General features: G+C 44.7%; 1 protein-coding gene across 1 annotated transcript in view; it reads left to right on the forward strand.

Moving 5' to 3' along the window:
* The window catches only part of LOC144486124 (histone H2AX-like), a 216,899-nt gene that overhangs the window by 143,054 nt on the left and 59,114 nt on the right, over positions 1-14,731 (forward strand). The window lies entirely within an intron of this gene.

Consider the following 14,731-nt stretch of genomic DNA (forward strand, 5'->3'; position numbering starts at 1 on the left):
TTTTGAAATGTATTTCCTGTTGTGTAACTGTGCTCTCTGCTGGGAAACTGTTCTCTCTGTTTGGAACTGTGACTCTGTCGTTGACAGATCTTCACTGTGGTTCTGACAAATTCTTCCCTGTTCTTTAAATGTGTTCCCGGTTTGTAAATATGTTCCGTTTTGAGCAGAAGTTTTCCTTTGGTGTGAAATGTTCTCTGTTGTTCTGTGAAGATGTTTTCTGTGGGAAAACAATCGACGGAAATTTCAAGGCCGCCATTTCTGCGGCTTGCTTTCAATTCCAGCTTTGTTTGGGCCGAATGGCCTACTCCTGTTTCTGTTTTCTATCCATGTGCCTATGTGTTAAATCAGTGAATTTGAATTTCACCAGCTGCCATGGTGGGATTTACTCCGTGTCCCCAAAGATTAGCGCGGGCCTCTGGATTACCAGCCCAGTGACATCACCTTTCATCCCTGTAAACAAAAAGAAAGAACAAAGAGCAAAGAACAATACAGCACAGGAACAGGCCCTTCGGCCCTCCAAGCCCGCGCCGCTCCCTGGTCCAAACTAGCCCATTCTTTTGTATCCCTCCAATCCCACTCCGTTCATGTGGCTATCTAGATAAGTCTTAAACGTTCCCAATGTGTCCGCCTCCACCACCTTGCCTGGCAGCGCATTCCAGGCCCCACCACCCTCTGCGTAAAATACGTCCTTCTGATATCCGGAAGCAGTTCATTCAGCTCAGCATTAAACCTCTTCCTGAGGAGATTAGAATTCCCGCCACAGAATTTCAATTAGTCGATCGATACAAAGCATTTTGTTCTCGTTTGGAACATTACCAATTCATCCAGATCAAACATACATTGTGGAATAGTTCTGATCTAATAATACTAAGATAAGTGAGAATCAAATGAACAAAGTTACAAGGAAAGTAATTCTGTTTGGAACTAACGGTGGATTTCAGTTAACGGGCGAGAGCTCGGTTTTCAGGAGGTTCCACCAGATTTCTGTATAAAGAGACCGGATTCGAACCTGCAATCATAAGAACATAAGAAATAGGAGCAGGAGTAGGCCATCTAGCCCCTCGAGCCTGCCCCGCCATTCAATAAGATCATGGCTGATCTGACGTGGATCAGTACCACTTACCCGCCTGATCCCCATAACCCTTAATTCCCTTACCAATCGTTAGATACCAGCATGTACATTCGCGAAATTAATCGCTTTACCCGCTAGTCTACGGTCATGCAGAGCTGCCCGTTTGCGGAATTTGTGGAAAATTCCTTATTCAGTTCTGTTCGTTCGCCTCCCCCCCAACCGCCCCCCCCCCAACCCCCTCCACCCCACCCCCACCCCCCCCACCCCCACCCCCCCCCCACCCCCCAACCACCCCCCCTCCGCCCCCAACAATCATCTCTTTTTCCGCTGCATCGATGACTATCGGTGCCGCATCCTGCTCTCGTCTGCACCTCGACAAAAAATAGCTGCTTTCCTTCCAATTTCTACAGTCGCACCTTCACATGGTCCATCTCTCACACTTCCCTACCCTTCCTTGACCTCTCTGTCTTCAATTCTACACAGACTGACCACCTGTAATTAAAACCCTATTGACTCACACGTCGAGTACAGATCCTCATTCCCCGCTCCCTGTAAGGACGCCATCCCCATTCTCCTAGCTTCTGAACCTCAGTCGCATTTGTTCCCCTGATGCCTCTTTCCAAAGCAGCGCTCCTGATATGGACTCCAGCTTCCTGAAACCAGGGTGACTCCACCCCCACCCTCGGTGTTTGACTGGGCGCTCAACCATGTCCCATTTATCTCCCGCACCTCTGCCCTCACCCCTGCCCTCATCCCTTCCTCTCCCAGAGCCACGATCGGCTCCCAAAAGATAGAAATCAAATAGATCTTCTCATTGTCTTCTTTTCCAACATTTCAGTTAATATTTCGTCGATACCTTCACGAAATACAATAGGAATAGCGATCATTTTTTCAGGCAGTGAACAACCCTCTGGAAGTGATCAAAGAGAATAAGCAGCTTCAAACACACTCGCTGTTATTCGGGTTTGAAACTACGCGAAGAAACCCCATTGGATTTCAAATGCAACGCCTTAACCACTCGACCATCGCAGCTGTAACCGCCTGCAAATTTATGAACAGCTGATTTCTTTAAACTTTACCTTTGAATGTCTGACCAAACCATGACACGCTATGGGTTGCGCCACAAAGCCACACCAGGAGCCGTTATTCCGAATCCACACATGGTTATTTCTGACGTCGTCGAACAGACAGTTCAAAAACTCAGTGAAATGTTTTGGGAAGTCCTGTGGTTGTTAAAAGAGCTACAGAAATTCCAGTAGAACTCCGAAAGGACACAGACAGGTTGGTGGAATGGGGGGGGGGGGGGGGGGGGGGGGGGCGGGGGGCGGTGCGGGGGGGGGGGGGAGGGGGGCATATGGCAGATGAAGAATGAAGTGATTCATTTTGATGGGAAGAACGCAAAGAGACAATATAAAATAAAGGGTATAATTCCAAATCGGGATGCAGGGAAAGAGGGAAATGTGTGAACCTGTGTATAAATCATTGAAGGTGGCAGGACAGGTTGTTATAGTCGGACATTATCCTCAGAATTAAAAATGAAATCAACTTGTTGATACAAATTTATTGCAAACAAAATCCAGATGTATTATTAGATCGCACATTAGATATTCCCAGCATTGCCCCTCCGCATGAGGTGTGGTAACCCTTGGGCTAAATCACCACCAGTAAGCTCTCCCCATTGAGGGGGAAAGCAGCCTCTGGGCATTGGCAACAACGGAGACTTTACCTTTATATCTGTGTCATATTCTTTGATTTTATTTGATTTGATTTATAATTGTCACATGCATTAATAGACAGTAAAAAGTAATGTTCATTGCATGCTATGCAGACAAAGCATACCATACATTTAAAAGGAAAGGAGAGAGTGCACAATGTAGTGTTACAGTCACAGCAACGTGTAAAGAAAGATCAAATTAATACAAGATAAGTCCAATCAAAATTCTGATGGCAGCAAGGAAGAAACTGTTCTTTAGTTGGTTAGTGCCTGTCCTCAGACTTTTGTCGCTTTTTCTCGACGGAAGCCGATGGAAGAGAGCATGTCCAGAGTGCGTCGCTCCATTATTAAACTGGCTGTTTTTCCAAGGCAGCGGGAAGTGTCAATAGATGGGAGGCTGGTTTGCGTGATGGACTGGCTTCTTTCACGCCACTTTGTAGTTTTTTTGCGGTCTTGATCAGAGCAGGAGCCATAGCAAGCTGTGATGCAACCAGAAGGAATGCTGCGCTTTGCATTATCTGCTGCTCAATGAGGATTGAGATCTTTCTGATTCTTTCAGCTGAACTGTGCGTGTACAAGTGACTTATTTTGACTGTCAGCTTCCGGAACTGTAAAATAATTTATAAATTAAGACTGTATCTGTCAATTTTTGATACTGCAACTGACTTTCTGTATCCCCTCATTTTGAATCACTGATTAATTTTCTTTATTCATTCCTGGGATGTGGGTGTCGCTGGCTGGGCCCGCAATTATTGCCCATCTTAAATTGTCCTTGAACTGAGCGGCTTGATAGGTGACCTCAGGGGGCAGCTTCGAGTCAACCACATTGCTGTGGGTCGGGGGCCACATGTCGGTCCAGACCAGGTTAAAAAAAAATCACTCCTTAAAGGACGTTAGTGAACCAGCTGTGTTATTTTATGAAAATCGATTCGTGGTCATTGGACTTTTAATTCCAGATGTTTTTATTGATGTCAAATTTCACCAACTGCCATGGCGGTGTGAGTGTGTGTGAGAGAGAGAGAGAGATTCTCACATAATCAGCCTGTTTGTGAGTATGGATTAATCCTTTATATTCCCTCATAAACATGGTGATCCCTTGGTCTGTGTGAATTCCTCAGATACACTTGTACCACTGAGAATCTGGTGTGCAGGTGGAGGGTGGGGTGAGGTTTGAAGGCAATGCTGCAGGGTGCTCAGTGTGAAAGCAGCCGATTTTGAAGTACGTGTGTCGGAAAGTGAAGGGTGAACTTGTCTGTGTGAACATCACAGAAAAGCTCTGTCTGGTGCTGTGTCCAAGAGACAAGTTTTGTGTTGTCAGTAAATTAACTCCTGTAATGAAGGCACAAAATCTGAAACAGGAAATGCTGGAAATATTCAGCAGCTCCGAAAGCAGCTGTGGAGAAATATTCCTGTTGCCAGGATGAAAGCCTCCAATTGCATAGTTCACGTTACTCAGACCTCTCAATCTTAGCACCTTCTTGCAAGGAACACGTAGGGCGGGAATTGGGTCTTTGTTGACTTGAGCAAATAGAGCAATGCACAAGCCTAGTAAACAGGAGATCTCGGTTTCAAATCCCAGCGAGAGCCTTGAGTCCTTTCAAGTGATCAGTGCAATTGTGCAAGTCACAATGTCCCATCCTTGCTAGTCAATATTGTCTTTACCTTTACAGTGGATGATCTACAAAGATGAAACAAAAACATATTTCGAGACTCCCCACAAATATATCTACTATTTATTTACTCGATCAGGTATTTTCATCATTTTGCAGAAAAACAATAATCTGCAATAAAGCCAATGCTGTAAATTCTACAAATACAACTTTCCATTTTTTTTTCTCAGGGGATTTCTAACACAGGCGATTGGCCTTACAATCATACAATCCAAACAGTGCTGAAGGAGACCATTCTGCCCATCGAGTCTGTACCGACTCTCCAACAGAGAATCGCACACAGGACCTATCCCCGCGTCGCCACGCATCCACCCCGCTAATCTACCTATACAAACACCTTCGGGATCAAGGGGCAATCTAGCATGGCCAATCCACCCAACTTGCTCATCTTTGGACTGTGGGAGTAAACAGGAGCACTTGGTTTCCTGAGATATCTTGCCTGGGTGAATGCAGCTTGAACAGCACTACAGAAGTTGAGCACCATCCAGGACAAAGCATCCCACTTCATTCGCTTCCCACGCATAAAACTTCACTCCCTCCACTACAGCAGTGTGCACCATCTACACGATGCACTGCAGCAACTCAGCAAGGTTCCTTTGCCAGCAGCTTCCAAACCAATGACTACGACAGCCTGGAAGGACAAGCGCAGCAGACACACCAGAATAACACCACCAGGTTGCAGGGCACTGATATTCATTTATTGATTGTAGTTATTTGTAAGTTGTTGTTGCGTTTGTGTGTTCTTTAATCCTCTTTATCTTCCAAAAGAAGTGAAATATCTAATTGAAAAAGATGATACTATTTCTAACCCAACCAGCGAACGTTGTATCAAACTTAAAGAAAGCCCCCGGGGTTTGTGATTTATTCTCGAGTTAGTGGTTTCCCTGGGAGCCGAGGCAACAGAAAGAGCGTGGAGAGTTGGCAGAGCAGGAAATGTCGGTGCCGAAGCTGAATCACATCATTGAAGCAGCTAACTGTTTGCCATTAATCTGACCCAAACTCCAACGCTGGTGGGTCTCGAAACCACAACCTTTGAATGGCTAACTTGCTATCATGTAGAAACCCAACGCGCCTTCTATTGCGCCACAGAGCTGCGTGACGGAAGTTTACTTTACTTGTCCATATATGGATTTTTGACAACGTAGAAACGATTCGCATTTTCACCAATCTCGGAGTTAAAACGTCAAGAACTGTTCAGAGGAACTTCATTGATTGCAACTCGTGTTGGAACATCTTATGTCTGTTGAGACAGTTGTGGAAATACACACCTTTATACAGGAAATGTGTCCATCACAGAATGATCCTCCCTCTCTCTCTTCCTCATTCTCCTGTACAGCTTGGAGTCAAATCTCGCAGGCTTGATAGTCGGGAGACACATTCTACTCTATCTGCCACAGGGCTGATCAGAACCTGTTCCCTGTTCCAGTAAAACATGTGCACAGAACACAACGCAAAGCTGGAAGCTGGAAATCTGAAACAAAAACAGAAAATGCTGGAAGTGCTCAGCGGATGAGGCAAAACTTTTGATTAATGGAGATTTCTGGAAAACAAATTCCTGAAGCACAGCACAGCTGCACAGTTTAAAGTTTCCTTTCATCCACAATGGATGGGCCATTCTATGATTTTGAATAATCCAAATTGACAATGCGCATTGTTATTCTAGTGGCCACAGCCTGAAAACCACTCCAGGCATTGATGTCGCCCTTGGATTTTAAATTTGTAAATCCATTCTCTATCTTTTAAAGCTGCAATTGAAACTGTATCTATAACCCATTCAGTTCTTTGTGAGTGAGAAGGAGAATTGAAGATACATTTGGATAATTTTCCTTTGACTGAATTTGTACAGAAGCATAAAGGCGGGCATCACACACAGCACTTCATGAAACTCACCCGCAAAAAGCTTACAGTGTTTAATCAAGGGATAGTCCTATTTATTCATTTATTATTAATGGAGAATAGAAAAGTTGGAACTGTATGCAATCTGGGCAATATAACTGAGCAAAGTGAAACACATGGGGACTGGGCACGATAAGCCTCCCAAGGGCAAAAGACAAAGTGGAGGTGCGACGTTGACTGCCTTGTGAGACGGGGCAGGGAAATGTTGTCGGATGAAGATACATAGGAAAGTGGGAGTGCTAAACGTTTAATGCTCACTGTACAAGCAAAAGGTGCAATGCAGACTGCAGGCTGGATATTCAATTCTTACTATCCTAAACAACAGTGATTCAAAATGCCACTACGTTCAAAACATAATGCCAACCGGCACTAATACATTCCGTAAAAAGCATAGCCTTACTGATTTTTATAATTTAAATGATTTAATTTCATTACAGAGGAAAGCAGCGTACTGGTAGATTTCAAAAAGATACGGCCAACAGATTTAGTATTTCTAAATTCCTCCGTCCCGGGTTCAATATAATGTGAACAATTCTTGTCTGTTGTGTCCCTCTCTGATGTCTGAACTTCAGTCGACCAGAGTGTGCTGACATCCACTGGCCGCAATACAGAACTGTAGTAGCGCGGGAAAAAATGCACATTAACTGTCGCTGTTGACCGACATGTAGTTGGTCAAAGAAGACAGAGGGTAGCAGTGGAAAGTGGCGTTCCTCAGGGATCAGTGTTGTGACCTTTGCTGTTTGTAATATATATAAATGATTTGGAGGAAAATGTAACTGGTTTGATTCGTAAGTTTGCGGACGACACAAAGGTTGGTGGATTTGCGGAGAGCGATGAGGACAATCAGGGGATACAGCAGGATATAGATCAGTTGGAGGCTTGGGCGGAGAGATGGCAGATGGAGTTTAATCCGGACAAATGTGAGGTAATGCATTTTGGAAGGTCTAATACAGATAGTAAATATACAGTAAATGTCAGAACCCTTATGAGTATTGATAGACAAAGGGATCAGGTACACAGGTCACTGAAAGTAGCAATGCAGGTGGAGAAGGTAGTCAAGAAGGCATACAGCATGCTTACCTTCATCAGCCGGGGCATTGAGTTTAAAAATTGGCAAGTCATGTTGCAGCTTTATGGAACCTTAGTTAGGCCGCACTTGTTCAATTCTGGTCACCATACTACCAGAAGGATGTGGAGGCTTTGGAGAGGATACAGAAAAGATTTACCAGGATGTTGCCTTGTATGGAGGGCATTAGCTATGAGGAGAGGTTGGAGAAACTTGGTTTGTTCTCACTAGAACGACGGAGGTTGAGGGGCGACCTGATAGAAGTCTACAAGATTATGAGAGGCATGGATAGAGTGGATAGTCAGAAGCTTTTTCTCAGGGTGGGACAGTCAATTACTATGGGGCACAGGTTTAAGATGCGAGGGGCAAGGTTTAAAGGAGATGCACGAGGCAGATGTTTTACACAGAGAGTAGTGGGTGCCTGGAACTCATTGCCGAGGGAGGTAGTGGAACCGGATATGGTAGTGACTTTTAAGGGGCGTCTTGACAAATACATGAATAGGATGGGAATAGAGGGATATGGTCCCCGGAAGGGTAGGGGTTTTTGGTTCAGTCGGGCAGCATGGTCGGTGCAGGCTTGGAGGGCTGAAGGGCCTCTTCCTGTGCTGTAATTTTCTTTGTTCTTTGTACTATAACTTCGAATTTGGTATTACCTGAAGCATTTGAATCGACTAGCACAGATGTACTAAAGGGCAATCGAGGTAATGAGACGTTGGAGAATGAATTTCAGAGGTAAGCAGATGATGTTCCGTTGAAGATTTTGAGTAGAGGACCGTGTGGAATCATATACTAATTAGAACAAAAGGCCCAGTTTCAATTAGGTATCTTCCGGGTAGAAAATGTACAGATTTGCTAAGTTTCTCAGATAGAGAGAGAGCGATACAGAATGAGTCCAACATCATACATATAGAATCTTAGAATGGATACAACAGAGAGAGGGAGAGCATTCGGCCCTTTGCCTGTATGCTGGGCTGTACAAGAACATCTCAGCTCATCCCTTTCCAAGTCCTTGCCTCAAAACCCTGGAAATCCTTTCACTTCAGGTGCTGATCCCATTCTCCCTTGACAACCCGGATTTGATGCTGCGTCGACCACCCCCCCCCCCCCCCCCAGCCCAGGCAGTGCATTCCAGGTTCTAAACACTCAGCACATTAAAAACCATCCTTCTCTCCTCTGGCAATGGGAACAATATTTCTTCATCTCCTCTTCTTAGACTGCACCCACCAACCCACCACCTCTACCATCTCGAAGGACAGCAGCAGTAAATACATGGGAACACCAGCACTGCAAACTCCCCCTCAAGGCACTCACCGTCCTGACTTGGAAATACATTGCGGCTCCTTCACTGTCGCAGTGGCAAAATCCTGAAAGACTGTTTGGCTAACAGCACTGTGGCTGTACCGACACCTCAGGGACTGCAGCAGTTCAATAAAGCAGCAAACCACCACCTTCTTAAGGTCAGTTAGAGATTGGCAATGAATGCTGGCCTCGTCAGTGATGCCCTCTCGAAATGAATAAAACAAAAAAAAAACTCGCAACTACAACTGGAGACAGACAGATACAGAACAAATCTCACTCACGTGCCTGTGTTGGATACAATATGAATCCGCAAATCACATTCACTAACAGAGGGTAAAATGCAGTCGAAATTGGGCGATCGTTATCCAGTTGCAGTTTAACCAGTGTTTTATACAAGAACAGAAAACATCTTCACACAACATGCGACATTTTAACCCAATATGGAACATCATGAGACCAGATAATTAACTTTCTGCCGAACAGAAAACATCTTCACGGAGAATATTTTCACACAACAGGGAACACGTTTACAGAGCAGGGCATATAATAACAAAGCATTTTTTAAAAATTACACAAGATGGACCGTATTTATACAATCAGAAAGACATTGACAGCATCAGGGAAGCATTTTGCACAACAGCAGAAAACACCTCTCAACATCAGAGAGCACAGTTACACAGGAGGAAATATATTTGCAAACATGTATTTGCAACAGAAAATTCCTTGAAATATAGTGATAGATTCCGTGTCATGCGGTTTCCCATCGCCTTTGTCTGTCGTTATATGTCCAGACAATTTAGCTTACTGCTATTGTGTGTTTTTCTCTGTTGTATTCTGGGTGTGATGCAGGGGCTGAGCCTCCTGACACTGGAACTAGTATTAAACAGTACAGGGGCGAAAATCTGCCTGACTACATTGATAGACAGGCAGCCTTTGGCGTAGCAGAGTGGCGCAGTGGAAGCGTGCTGGGCCCAAAAGTCGATGGATCGAAACCATCTTCTGCTATTCCTATTATCACTAATAATGAAACGACTCGACAACAACGTTTGTGACTTTTCGGTGCAGGATGCAGACAGGTATTTACATCGGCTTCTCTTTTCCCCAAAAAACCTCGATCTGCAGTGAATCACTTTTATATGCAAGAGTTTTACACTAAACAGGGAAAATCTTAACACAACATACAAAAATTTACTGACAGAAACATCTTCACGGAGAATCTTCTTACACAATAGAGAACACGTTTGCAGAGCAGGGGACATATTAAAAGAACAGAAAAAAAAAACATTTACACAGCCTGAAACACATTTACAACAACAGGGGAGCATTTTGCACAACAGCAGAAATCATCTCTCAACAACAATTGAGACAGTTACATGGGTAAGGTGGGTGTGGAGGGATATGGGGCAAACATGAGCAATGGGAATAGCTCGGTGGTAAAAAAACTCGACGGCATGGACAAGTTGGGCCGATGGGGCTGTTTCCATGCTGTAAATCTCTAAGTCATAGAGCACAGCAGGAAAAAGAGTGAAATACTTTGCACAACAACAGTGAACATCTTTGAACAACAGAGAGCACAGTTACACAGCAGGAATTATATTTACAAACATATTTACACGAGAAAACGCATTTAAAACATCAGTGATCAATTCCGTGACCGTCCATACACGTGTACAAACAACCTCTTTTGCTGTTTTTGTGCGTGTATTTCTCTGTCCCTTCAGTCTTGGTGCTATGCAGTGGAATTTTGTGTCCAGACTGAGCCTCCTGACACTGGTGCTGGTGTTAAACTACAACGTGGAAGTTAATATCTGACTGGCTACATTGAAACGCAGCGGAGATGGGGAGGAGAGGGAGGGGGAGAGGGAGGGGGAGGTGGAGAGGGGGGAGGGAGGAGGGGGAAGGGGGACGGGGAGGGGGGAAGGGGAAGAGGAAGGGGGAGAGGGAGGGGGAGAGGGAGAGGGAGGGGGAGGGGGAGAGGGAGGGGGAGGGGGAGAGGGAGAGGGAGGGGGAGGGGGGAGGGGGGAGGGAGGGGGAGAGGGAGGGGGAGGGGGAGGGGGATAGGGAGGGGAGGGGAGGGGGAGGGAAGGAGGGAGGGAGGGAGGGGGAGGAGGGAGGGGGAGGAGGGAGGGGGAGGAGGGAGGGCGAGAAGTGAGGGGGAGCGGGGGAGGGGGGGACAGGGGAGGGTGAGGGGGAAGGGGAGGAGGGGGGACGGGGAGTGGGAGCAGGGGGGAGGGGCGGAGGCGGGGGGGGGGGGTGGATAGGTGAAGCTGGACTTGACGTAGCAGAAGTGGGGCAGTTGAAGCGTGCTGGGCCCAAAGCTCAGAGGTCGATGGATCAAAACCATTCTCTGCTACTTCCTATTAACAATGATAACAAAACCACTTGACTACAATTCTGCAACATTTACGTGGAATATGCAGACAGGTATCTGCATTGGCTCCTCTTTTCTTTTATAAGCCCCAAACCAGTTTGGTATGCACACAAGGTGTAGACACTGTGAACATGCACCAGGATCTATTAGTGACAGAGGTAATGGTGCACAGGGCACAACTTCAGAACTTGTGGATAATGTGAAACTTGGAAGCATTGTGAACTGTGAGAAGGATAGTGTGAAACTTCAAAAAGGACATGGACAAGTTGACAGAATGAGTGGACAATTTATAGATGAAATTCAACGCTGAGAATTGTGAAGTGATTCATTCTGGTGGGAAAATTATAGAGAGACAATGAAAAGTAAAAGGAAAACAGTTCCAAAGTATCTAATCAATTTCATTAGTGAGTTTCTCAGTCCTACAACTCTAAATGAGGTGCAACAGTACAACTCTAAAATAATAGCAAATTACTGCGGGTGCTGTCATCTGAAACCAAAAGAGAAAATACTGGAAAATCTCTGCCGGTCAGGCAGCATCTGTAAGGAGTGAAATGAGCTAATGTTTCGAGATTGGTTTACTGCCAACTGTTAACTTCCTTAAAGTCAATAATAATCCATTCAAAATATCAGCATGTGTGTTTTACAATCATAATTACTCGGTTGAATCAATTACTGCATCTCACATTGCTTCTTGTTAGCTCATAAATGTATTTAAAAGTCATTTAACTGAACGCTGCTAGTTTTATCAATGTCTTAATGTCGACTGGTTTAAAAATCTTACCACCCCATCAGGGGTTCCACTTACAGGTATTAAAAGTTATGAGACGTCTGGACAGAGTGGATAGGGACAAACTGTTCCCATTCGTGGAATGATGAAGAATGAGAGGGAACAGATTGAACATCATGAGCAAAGGAAGGAATAGCAACACGAGGAAAACATTTTTCACACAGTGAGTGTTTAAAGTGTGGAATGCACTGCTGGAGAGTGTGGTGGATACAGATTCAATTGAAACGTCCTCAGGGAATTAGACTGTTCTCCGAAAAGGAAGAATGTGCAGGATTACAGGGAGAAGTCGGAGATGTTGATTTTCTGTCACAACTCCTCACACCATTTCTCATTCATCTCTCATCACTGAATCGAGTGCGAACTGTTCTCTTGTCTTTGCTAAACAAGGAGAAGTGCAGCAATGATTAAATGACAAGACAGTTGGTGGCCTAAGTCGAATGGGAGAGTTAAAAAATTACAAATATGTTTCTACAAGGAGGTGAGGATGGCAGAGAGATGGAATTTGAAATAAAACAGAAAATGCTAGAAACCTCAGCAGGTCTGGCAGCATCTATCGGGAGAGAAACAGAGTTAATGCTTCCAGTGCCTATGACTCTTCTTCAGAGCTGAGGAGGGGTTGAAATGTGACGGATTTAAAATGTTGAGGAGAATTCGGAGCACAATCTGGATTATTCATTAAAGCAATCACAAAAGCAAATGGCATGTTTGTTTTTATTGCAAGGTAATTGGAGTAGATGAAGAAAAGTGTCTTGCTACAATTGTACAGGAGTTTATGGAGACCACATTTGCAATGCTGTGAACAGCTATGGTATCCACATTTGAGAAAAGATAAGCTTGCATTAGAGGCGGTACAGAGAAGGTTCACTGGATTGCCCCCCGGAATGAGGAGGTTGTTCCATGTTGAAAGGCTGAGTGAATTAGGCTGAGAGATCCTAGAGCTCAGAACAATGTGTAGATGCTGAGTGAACGCTTCTATTGCTGTCCTCTGGGCAGACGAGTGGCAGATAAAGTAAAAGTACAGAAAAGTAAAGTTAAAGGAAAGTTTATTAGTCACAAGTAAGGCTTACATTAACATTGCAATGAAGTTACTGCGAAATTCCCCAATTTGCCACAGTCGGGCACCTGTGCGGGTCAATCACCTAACTAGATGAAGTTCAATGCTGAGAAATGTGAGTTGATTCATTTTCAGATTGTGGAGAAATAAATGGAGAAACTCTTAAGGAAATGCAGGAAAAAAGGGATCTCGGTTTCTGAGTACAAAAGTCATTAAAGGTGGCTGAGCATGTTGGGAGAGCAGTTAAGAAAGCAAATGGCATCCTACATTTTATTGGAGGATCAAATAGACGAATAAGAAGATCATGTTGAGCTTTTAAATACACTAGACAGGTCTCACCTGGAGCACTGAGTCCAGTGCTGGGCACCACACTTGTCGAAGTTTGGAGGGAGTGCAAAGGATATTCACATGAATGATTCCATTGATAAAGGTTTGTAGCAATGAAGATCGATTGAGAAGTTGGGTATTTTTCCTTACGGGAAGAAGCCTGTGAGGACCTGTAGAGGGACAGGTAGCATTGAGGAAGCAGGTGTGCTGCAGAAGGATTTGTATAGGCTGGGAGAGTGGGCAGAGAAGTGGCAGATGGAATACAATGTGGAAAAGTGTGAGGTTATGCAGTTTGGAAGGAGGAATGGAGGCATAGATTATTTTCTAAATTGTGAAATGCTTAGGAACTCAGAAGCACAAACGGACTTGGGAGTCCTTGTTCAAGATTCTCTTAAGGCAGGTTCAGTCGGCAGTTAGGAAGGGAAATGCAATGTCGAGAGGGTCAGAATACAAGAGCACGGATGTACTTCTGAGGCTGGCAAAGGCTCTGGTCAGACCCCATTTGGAGTAATGTGAGCAGTTTGGGCCCCTTATCTAAGGAAGGATGTGCTGGCCTTGGAAAAGGTCCAGAGGAGGTTCACAAGAATGATCCATGGAATGAAGAGCTTGTTGTATGAAGAATGGTTGAGGACTCTGGGTCTGTACTCGTTGGAATTCACAAGGATGAGTGGGATCTTATTGAAGCTTAGAGGACACTGCGAGGCCTGGATAGAGTGGACACAGAGAGGATTTTTCCACTTGTAGGAAAAACTAGAACCAGAGGGCACAACCCCAGACTAAAGGGACGATCCTTTAAAACAGAGGAGGAGGAATTTCTTCAGCCAGAGAGTGGCGAATCTGTGGAAATCTTTGCCACAAAAGGCTGTGGAGGCCAGGTCATTGAGTGTTTCTAAGACAGAGATGGATAGATTCTTGATGAATAAGGGGATTAGGGGTTATGGGGAAAAGACAAGAGAATGGGAATGAGACAAATGGCAGAGCAGTCTCGATGGGCTGAGTGGCCTCATTCTGTTCCTATGTCTTATGGTCTTTTGGAAGAGAAAGAAGGGTGGCTTTCGCACTGCTGCGGCAGAATGACAGGGAGTCAGGTTCAATTCAGGCCTTGAGTGACTTACGTATTTTCCACATTTTCTCTGTGTCCACGTGGCTTTCCTCCGGGTGCTCTGGTTTCCCCCCACACTCCATTGATAGGGTAAGTGGATTTACCATGCTAAATTTACCCTTATGTCTCCCAGTATGTTTAGATTAGGAGGGTTAACAGGGTAAATATGTGAGGTTATGTGGACAGGTCAGAGAATCAGTGCAGACTCAATGGGCCGAATGGCCATCTTTTGCAATGTAGGGATTCATTGATAGAGATTTTCATGTTCCAGTCATGAGTTCATCAAGAACGAGGAGAAAATTTCAAAGTAAGTGTAAAAACTGCAACGATTCAGAGCCTAATTTACACATCTTTGGAAATTAAAGGAACATTT

Source organism: Mustelus asterias, unplaced genomic scaffold (assembly GCF_964213995.1).
Source record: "Mustelus asterias unplaced genomic scaffold, sMusAst1.hap1.1 HAP1_SCAFFOLD_290, whole genome shotgun sequence".
In the NCBI taxonomy this organism is placed as follows: Eukaryota; Metazoa; Chordata; class Chondrichthyes; order Carcharhiniformes; family Triakidae; genus Mustelus; species Mustelus asterias.